The 9588-nt window shown below is 44.7% G+C and overlaps 1 protein-coding gene across 14 annotated transcripts in view; it reads right to left on the reverse strand.

The window, feature by feature from the left end:
• Window positions 1-9229, reverse strand: part of RIMKLB (ribosomal modification protein rimK like family member B) — a 47069-nt gene extending 37840 nt beyond the window's left edge. For 7 of the 14 annotated variants that reach the window (XR_013960164.1, XR_013960165.1, XR_013960166.1 and 4 more), the window contains exon 1: window positions 2629-2981. The gene's annotated coding sequence lies outside the window, so the exon portion shown is untranslated. Of the gene's footprint in view, window positions 1-1115; window positions 1257-2628; window positions 2996-8939 lie in introns of those variants that run through there. The other 7 variants (XR_013960167.1, XR_013960169.1, XM_080660928.1 and 4 more) reach the window with 6 other exon arrangements.
• Between the last annotated feature and the right edge of the window lie 359 nt (window positions 9230-9588).

A 9588-nucleotide genomic window follows, 5' to 3' on the forward strand; every position in this document is an offset into this window, starting at 1 on the left:
AAAGTCATTACTTCTCTTTTGCAAACCTAACATGTTCACAGATACATATGGCACATGAATCTAAAATATGTTATGTATAGATATTTTTGGAGGTACTTTATTATTTCTTAACAACCCTTAATGTGACAAGCAGGAAAATTCCCAAGTAATGAAAGACCATTTCCCCAACATCTGTACCTAATCTCCCCTATTCAACCTCTCTTGAAACAACTGTACATGCCAGGACAGCTAACATTTAAAAATAATACTTTTTTCATTGTTCCTATCACAATCTACTAACTCATATTTTAAAATAACGTAACTATTAGTTTCTAAAGGCCCTTTTCTCATATACTTATAATTTAATCCCACCTGCAGAGAATACTCTTTTTAAACTAACCTGCCATAAGTTCTCTACAAATCTGCATCAGTCAAGTACCCCTCAAAACAAGCAAGCAGCATACAATAAAAACTCACCCTCCTTACTTTATGTTTGGTTTTCTCTCACTCTTCACATGTTGTTCGTGGGTACAGAAGTTCTTCCTCCACCCATTTTCACTCAGTTTAGGTCTCTACGCCTGCTCCCCAAGGGAACATGATAAAAGCTACTTCCCAAAGTGTGGAGCAACTCAACTCTGCTCTGTCCCCATCCCCCGGTGTTCAGTCTTTCAGCTCACAGAATGGGGAGAAGTTTTTGAGAAATCAGTGTTACCCCAGTAGCAAATCCCAGGTGATACAAACTGGGCCAAGGAAGACTCAGGAGATATTTTAAATGATTTGGCTCATGCCGTGCCCCAACAAACTAATGCCTGAGGCTTCATTGGTATTCATTGGCCAAATGAAAAAAAAGTGTTCACTTTAGTATGTTTCTTCACAATACAGCTGAAAAGGGTAGGGAATTTATTAAGATGTTGCTGGTTAATTTCCCTCTGGAGAGGAAAAAGGAACTGAATGAGAAGAGAAAAGGGGAAAAAAAGGATAGCCTGGATTTCACTGTCCCCTACCACCCCAGATGCTATCATTTGGGACTCTAAGGAAACATGAGAAAATTTTTAAAACTATCTCCACAGAAACTAAGAAAAGTGAAATTTTAGCTGGTAGCCAGAAGTCTAAAGGTTAGATATGCAGCTCCTTACCCCTTGCAGGGGGAAAGGTGGGAAGAAAAGTGGCTCTTGACTGAGTGGAGAACGGTATGTGACTGAATTTCTGTCCCCTTCTAGGCTCTGTTCTCAGAATCAGACTGCCCCCCTCCCTGACAAGCAGACAGACTCCAGCACCTGGTGGGGGTAAGAGAAGACAGAGAAAAAAAGGGAGACAGAAAAAGGTAAAAACATCAACAGCCATGTTGCCAAACTAACAACTAACCCTGCGACCTGAAAGAAGAAAATTAACAGCCATAACCTACGTAGAAAACAATAAACAAAAAGGTCACCTTAAAACTAAATAGACCTCCTCCCCTTTGACACACTAACCAAGTAACAGTAACCGTAAGAAAAAATTTAACTATAACTTTAATTTTGGAAATTAGAGGTTTTCCTTCTAAAAGTTAGGAAATTTCAGACAATGTTTTATTCCAAATGAATATCTTGTCATGTCTTTGACAATGAATTGTTTAAAAAAAAAAAAAAAAAACAGGGAAAATTTACCCAATGTTGTAAAAGACTTAAAATGAGATTTAAACAGCATTTAAATTTTAATGGTTATAGTTATTAAATACATCCATAAAAATAAGAATGTCAAGCCCACAAAAAAAGAACTATCTTCCATGCTAAGATGCCCATATACTTTCCACACAGATTTACAGTTGAACCCAACTCCACAAAGATGTGGGAACAATTTCATAATTAAGGGGGAAATAACAGCACACAGAGTTTACACCCAAGTTACATTCACCACGGTGAGCACAACCCCACTCCTAGAATATAATTAACGCCCATCTCTATTCACAAACACAAATCTGCTTCAGATACAAAAAAGTGAATTTGAAATTATCCCCTATTTTGGCTTTTTTAAGGGATCAGGGGGAGGTAACAATTGCATCACAGTCAACACACACACACACACAAAAAAAAAAAAACACAAAAAACAAGCAACTATTTGTCACCCCATTCTTACACGGAGGGCCGCCGAAGGAAAGAGGAATGACTGTCACCCTCCCTAAAATTCACACGTTAGGGAGAAAACGCGGAGTAAGGACTGCAGGAGGAACACCACCTCCTCCTCCTCCTCGGGTCACACCGCAGGAATCTGTCTGATGGAGGCAGGGCAGCAGACCACCACACTGGGGGGCAGGTCAGCAGCGCGCGCCCGGGGTTACCACACCCCCTCACCACAGGGAAGCCACACTTCACGCCCCAGGTCGCTGCCTCTCCAACGCACACGGCATCACGGACCCCCTCCCAGCAACCCAGCCCCAGGTTCTACCTCACTCCCCACGCCTCAGGCTCGGCATCGACCCCGGCCCTCACCGACCCCGAGCCCCGCAGCGGGCGCGCACAGCCCCATCCTCTGCCCCGGCAGAGCCCTCCCGCCCCCAGCTAGTCGCCGAGCCCGTTCGGCTGAACTCGCCCACTGAGGTAGAGGGACGCGGGGCGGGCGCGCCTTCGCCTCACCCCCGACACCGGGAAGGGAAGCGCTGGGGCTGCTCACCTGGCTCGGCGGCTCCTCCCTTGATCTTGACCAGCGGAGCGGGGCTGGGGCCTCTGAGGGGAAGCGCGGGCTGCCGGGCGGGCTGAAGGTCCGAGGAGAAGGGGGAGGGGGTCGGGAGCCGCCTCTTTTCTCCTCTGCCACCGCGGCTCCCGCAGCCAGGCCGGGCGCCCTCGCACACTCGCCCACCCTCTCACAGCCTCGCAGGTCGCTGCGGCTCGCCCTCACCCCCACTCCCACACACACTCGTTCCCACCCCCACACACACACTCACACTCACACACACACACATACACACACTCACACCCAGCCGCTCCCCTCTCCCTCACTCGCCCAGCGTGCGCGCGCGCGCGCGCGACCCCGCTCACACAGCGCGCACGACGCCGGCGAGGCCGCCCCGCGCTGCCCCAGACCGCGGAGCGGCGCAGAGACCCCCGCGCGCGCCCGGGCCCCGCCCTCCTTGCGCGGCTGCGCGGCGGCCGGCGGCCGAGGGGCTGAGGCCGGGCCGGCGGGCCGAATCCGCCTCAGCCGGTCTAACACCTGCGCCGGGATCCGCCCTCCAGGCTCCCGGTCCGCACGGGCGACCATCGCCGGCCTCTGGGGATATGGAGAGGCGATGGAGCGCGCGCACTGAACCGGGAGCGCGAGAGCGGTTCGAGGACGCGCTTTCCCCACCCGCCCCAAACGGTCCTCACGGAGGAAGGGAAACGGGTGGGGGAGCGAGGTTTGTTCCCGACTGGAAACCGCGAGATTAATCCCTTCCGTTGTACACCCTCCCCGCCTTCACATTCCCTTCTCCGGCTGCATTCATCCATACTTTGGACCCTGACGCGAGCCCACCAAGCGACGCAGGGTCCACGCCTCTGCCTCCCCAGCCCACGTCCCGCTCATCCTTTCTGACGCCTCCGCCTGGAATCCAGAGGCAAAGATTTGGGGACAAAGGTCAATATCTCTAATGTCCTTGCCCTGCACGGAGTAAGGACAATGCCTCTGTATATTGTGAGGCAAAGTTCGGAGCTTTCAAGATCCACGTTTTACAGATGTAGGCAGGGTAGTGTGGTACAGCCAGCTTAGAAGCCTTGGGCAAATTAGTCGCTTAACTTCCTCTGAGCCTTGAAAAGATGTGAGAATGAAATTCGATAACATATTTAAGAGCATTGTGTAAATTCTCAAGCTATGTGAACATAAAAGGAGGCTAAGAATATGAATATGTTCAACTACATTACTACATTTCTAGATCATAAGGAATAAAATCAAAGCAACAGAGGGCTGTACTACCTCACATGGGATTCATTTTCAAATAGCCCGTCATTTATTACCTCCAGAGTTCCCAGTTTGCCTTCTTGCAGGTCACATCTCCCTTCTCAGTCATCTTAGGCAATAAATTCTCAGCGCTCCTTTCACAGTCTTTTGGGTCTGCTTTTTCTGATTATTTTCCTCAAGGGACCTAGGGTGAAACTTTTGAACTGGATCTGATGTCAAGTTCCACTTAACCTATGTGATCTCCCGAAGTAACTTCTCTGAATCGTAATCTGCACAACTACAAAAGTTAACTATAAAAATACTTTATAAAAGTAGTTACCTGCTTCACTGAGTTGTTATAAGGGGTAAACGAGTTAGAGTATACACTGAGTGGCCAGATCATTATGATCTCTGAACGCATAATAATCTGGCCACTCTGTATATCCTATATAATAAAAGGCTAATATGCAAATTGTCCCCTTGACCAGGAGTTCAACCAGCAGGCAGGCCAGCCAACCGCCCATGTCCCCTCCCCCTGGCTAGGCTGGCCGGACCCCACCCATGCACGAATTCATGCACCGGACCTCTAACACACACACACACACACACACACACACACACACACACACACACTGTGTGGCCAGATTATTATGCATTCAGAGATCATAATAATCTGGCCACAGTGTATAACACTCCATGCCCAGCACAAAGCAAGTACTATTATGTGTTCTGCTATGTCATGCCATTGAGAGTAACCTAGGATTGTTAATTATTTTCACAAAGGACATGTTTAGAGGGGGGAAATGCACTATACAATATACTATCTTCAGAAGAAAGTGGAGAAAGTAGGCAAAACTAAATTGTTGCTATTTACTTCCACTCTGGTATTCAGTCTCCTGGAACATGAAGGCCAGCACCATATCTGAGATTACATCAACCTGGCTCACACTGTTCACCCCACCCTGGTGATTCCCTGAGGCTCTGCCCCACGCAAGTTGAGGGCTCACACAAACTGTTTCCAGTGGCTTTTCCATACAAATGACCTGACTTGGCTCATGCTTCAGATTTTCCTAAAATTCCTCAAACAAGCAGCATCTGGCCTCAACATGCCCCAAACCTCTCAGACCTCTCACTAAGTGGCTCCATGCCCGGGACTAGCAGCAGCCAGCTTTGGTTGACAGCTTGGGCACCTCCAAGCTTAACACAAGTAGCCGCCTTCTACAGATCACTTTGTAGCTCATGACGGGTGGTCCCAGGCAGAACTCAGGCAATGGCTGACCTTGGCCTGTACCTCCCGGGAGGCCTTGGAGCCAGCACACCCAGTGGACAACTTCAGACCATGTAAAACATCATCACCTAACCACATCCACAAGCAACACACAGGGCGGGCTCAACAGGCACCAGGGCCCTGCTAAAGTACGTCTTTCTCTGTGGGGTGGGCCCCAGCACAACTGATCCTCCGCAGTGGTCACAGCCAGTCCTTGCAGGGGATCCACCTGTGGGTAAATCCTTCCCATTGCCATGCCGATAGCAACCAAGGCTCAACTACAAGAGGAGGGTGTACACAGCTCACACAGGGCTGTAGGGGGTGCACCTTGAGTACCCACGTGGGGTGATCAGGGAGGCTGTGCCACTGGACCGTACAGGACACCTGACACCTACTATATTAGGCCACTCCACCAAGCCTGGGAGATGTAACGGCTCTACCTAATACATAGGAAAGACACAAGGAAGTGGCCAAAATGAAGAGACAAAGAAACATGTTGTAAATGAAAGAATAGAACAAAACTCCAGAAAAAGAACTAAACAAAATGGAGACAAGTAATCTACTAGCTGCGGAGTTTAAAACACTGGTTATAAGGATGCTCAATGAACTTAGTGAGAACTTCAAAAACATAAAAAATAACCAGTCAGAAATGAAGGATACACTAACTGAAATGAAGAATAATTTACAGGAAATCAACAGTAGAGTAGATGAAGCTGAGAATCAAATCAGAACAGCAAAAAAAAAAAAAAAAAGTGAGGATAGTGTAAAGAGCCTCTGGGACAACTTCAAGCATACCAACATTAGCATCATGGGAGTGCCAGAAGTAGAAGAGAAAGAGCAAGAAGTTGAAAATCTACTTGGAAACATAATGACAAAATTTTCCTAACTTGGTGAAGGAAATAAACATACAAGTCCAGGAAGCACAGAGTCTGAAACAATATGAACCCAAAGAGGCCCACACCAAGACACATCATAATTAAAATGCTGAAGATAAAACCCTGTAGTTTTTCCTGCTAATGCTGACTGTTGGAAAACACATGCTGGATATTTTTCCCCTCAAAAAAAAAAAAAAGTAAATAAAATTCCAAAGATTAAAGACAAAGAGAGAATCTTAAAAATAGCAAGAGGAAAATGGTTATATATTGATTTAAAAAAACAAAATAAATAAACAAGCAGAACAAAAGCAAACTCATAGATACAGAGAACATTTTGGTGGTTGCCAGATGGGAGGGGTGTTGGGGGATGGGCAAAAAAGATGAAGAGATTAAGAAGTACAGATTGGTTGTTACAGAATAGTCATGGGGTGTAAAGTACAGCCTTGGGAATATAGTCAATAATCTTCCTATATAATAAAAGCCTAATATGCAAATAGATCAAACGGCAGAACGACTGGTCGCTATGACACGCACTGACCACCAGGGGCAGACACTCAACGCAGGAGTCGCTCTGACGCACACAGAGAAACGGCACCGAGGACCTGGTGCTGACAAAGCAACACCTAGCTTCCCCCAAGTGGGACACAGGCCCCACCACCACCCCAGAGCGACAGCCCACCAAATCGCAGCTGACGCTGCCATGACGCAAAATGTGGCCCACAGCCCAGCCCAGCCCAGCCCAGCTCGCAAACGGTGTCTGTGGGCGCTGGGTAATGGCATCACGTTTTTGTTGACATTCTGAAGCCGAAATTGTCAACAGAATATATCTGAAGACCAACTATTGCTACAATGTACCTCTGAAGCCGAAAGAAGCCAGCGTCATTGACAATGTATCTGAAGACCAGCTATTGGCACAACATACCTCTGAAGCCGAAAGAAAGCGACATCATAGACAGAATATGTCTGAAGAACAGTCATCAACAAGTACTACCAATACTGGTAGGAACTGCCTTCATAGCAAAAATTAGGTAAATGAAGATGCAATTATCGAACACAGTTGTGGTGGAATGACTGTTACATGTCAATTTTGCCTATCCCTAAATTTCTCCAATGAAAACCCATCTGATGGAAAATTTACTCAGTGTTGCAGCAAAGGCAAAGTTGGTCCAAATGATATAAATTTTTCTGAATACCCTGCATATTTTAAAAAATTAATAATAAATGAAGATTCTGACAGTAAAATTTTCATGGAAAATATTTGTTGTTATATCATGTTATTGGTTTTTATTAATCAATTTATATATTATTTTCATGTACATTTTACTAATTTTCTTTCATCTCCGATACTTCTAATATAGAGAAAGGGCAAATAGCAATATTAAAATATTCCTTCTAATTAATTTCCTGCCAATGTGCATGAATTCGTGCACTGGGCCACTAGTATTCTAATAACTATGTATGATGTCAGATGGGTACGAGATTTTTTTGGGATGATCACTAGTGAGTTATATAATGTCTAATCTCTGTGGTATACACCTGACGGTAATATAAAAATGTATGTCAACTGTAACTGAAAAATAAAAAATTATTTTTAAAAAAAATAGAAGCAGTATGATAGAAAGAAGAGCAGTAGTTCTATTCCAAATTCTATTGCCAGTAAGCTTCCGATTTGAAGGCCATACAGATTTGTAGAACCTCATCCCACCCAGCTGTAGTGATCCTCTAGCTAGTACTGCCTTGAATACTTGCAGTCTTTGTTAGGATAAGCCCCTGAGGCTGCTGGCAGTTCAAACACAGTTTGTTGTAGATCTTGAAACACTTCATATTAAATACAAGAAAATCCACAAGTGCTATGTTCATATCGACATACTTTTCAGTTTAATAAGCATTTTAGTCTCATTTTTATCCTCATTTTAGGTACCTCAGGGCATAAGTCAAGGCAGTATTTTTAAGCACTGTTTTTAAGCAGAGAGGAAAGTGAGGCTCAGATGGACAGAGGTCCCACAATTAAGGTGGAGCTACATCTGGAATTCTGATCTCCTGATTGCAGGGCTCCATTCTTTGCCTCACACCAACTTTGTATAGCTAGAGGCACATTTTACAAACCTCCTGGGAAGAGCTGTCCCTGAATTTACCCTCTTTGAGCTCCTCCCTCATTCTTCAGAAAAAGTAGGATAGAGCACAGAGAAGAAATGGCCTCCTTACCAAGACTCCCACCAACAAACTACTCAACATATAAAGATGATGCAAAATACTACAGAAAAAGTGAACTTTCTGCCTCCTTCCAGCTACAAGCTGCAAAGGATACTGAAAGTGCGAGAGGGGACACCAAGTGCCATGGACTTACCCTGGTTGCCTAAATGTTGAAACTAGGAAGGATTTGGACTTTAAAGTATGACAAGTATGATATTGTCAACAGCTCTCTTGTGGACAATACCAAACACTGCTTCTTTACAGTAAGCCCAGCATGACACGCATGGAGCTAAAATCTCTGGCCCAGGGTGAATTTTAAAGCTAAAAAATATATATATTGAGATTCAACTTAATCGTGGGAACTTCTAGAACTAGATAGATAAACACAGAGACAGCATAACTTTGACCTTGGGTGTGGGTGAAGGTTTTAGTCGAGAGCATCTCAGTTTTGCTGTGTTATCATAATACCACATATTTTTGAATATTTCAAATTGCAGCTGTTATGACATCTTTAGAAATCACTAGAATTATTTTTTATAATAATTCATAGATGTCTTCTGTTTCATTTAGCCATCTTTTCCTTCTTTCCTTCTGTTTTTTCTTTTTAATTTATTGGGGTAACATTGGTTAATGAAATCATGTATAGGTTTCAGGTGTATAATTCTATAATATATCATCTATATATTGTTTTGTGTATTCACCACCCCAAGTTCTTTCTACTATTTTTTTAAACCTACCTTCCTTCTTTGTTGTTTTTTCCTCTCCATCATGTTTCCCAGGATTTGATTAAAATTCTCTTTCAGGTCTTTCCTCACCACTCTCTCCCTTGACAAAACAATTCTTTTTCAGGCTTGTTTTTCTCCTCATTCCTTTCTAGGGTGTCTTTGTCTCCAGCCGAGGGGGTCTAATGGTGATAGGAAGTAGGGAAGGAGGTCTGGGAGAAAGCTGGGAGGGAGGGAGGAGGAGAAAGTGGTGCTTCAGCTGTTTCTGCAATCAGCCTATAAAAGGCTGGCTTAAGTCTGCCTCTGCAAATTCCTCCTCCGTGTCTCCCTACTTCCCCACCTTAAATTTCATTGCCCCTACCCCCCACCTCATTTCTCAGTGACATCACTCTCTACCAGCTGTGACTGCCAAGGGACTGACCTACTTTGCCCTTTTCTATTGCTCAGCCTCTTTTTCTCTGCTAAACCCTTTTTGTCCAGCATGTCAGTGGATCCCTTTTAAAACCTCAATACATTTCAGTCTCCCACAAGATAGTAGTTGAATTGTTAGTATCTGAAGTGTGAGAAAAAGCATAGAGATTAAAAAAAAAAAACAAAAAAAAACACCCTTTTCTATGACTTTAGCAAATTCATTTAATGGATCTGTATTTCGTTGATTAAAATA

This window comes from Plecotus auritus (assembly GCF_963455305.1).
Source record: "Plecotus auritus genome assembly, chromosome: 3".
Taxonomy (NCBI): Eukaryota; Metazoa; Chordata; class Mammalia; order Chiroptera; family Vespertilionidae; genus Plecotus; species Plecotus auritus.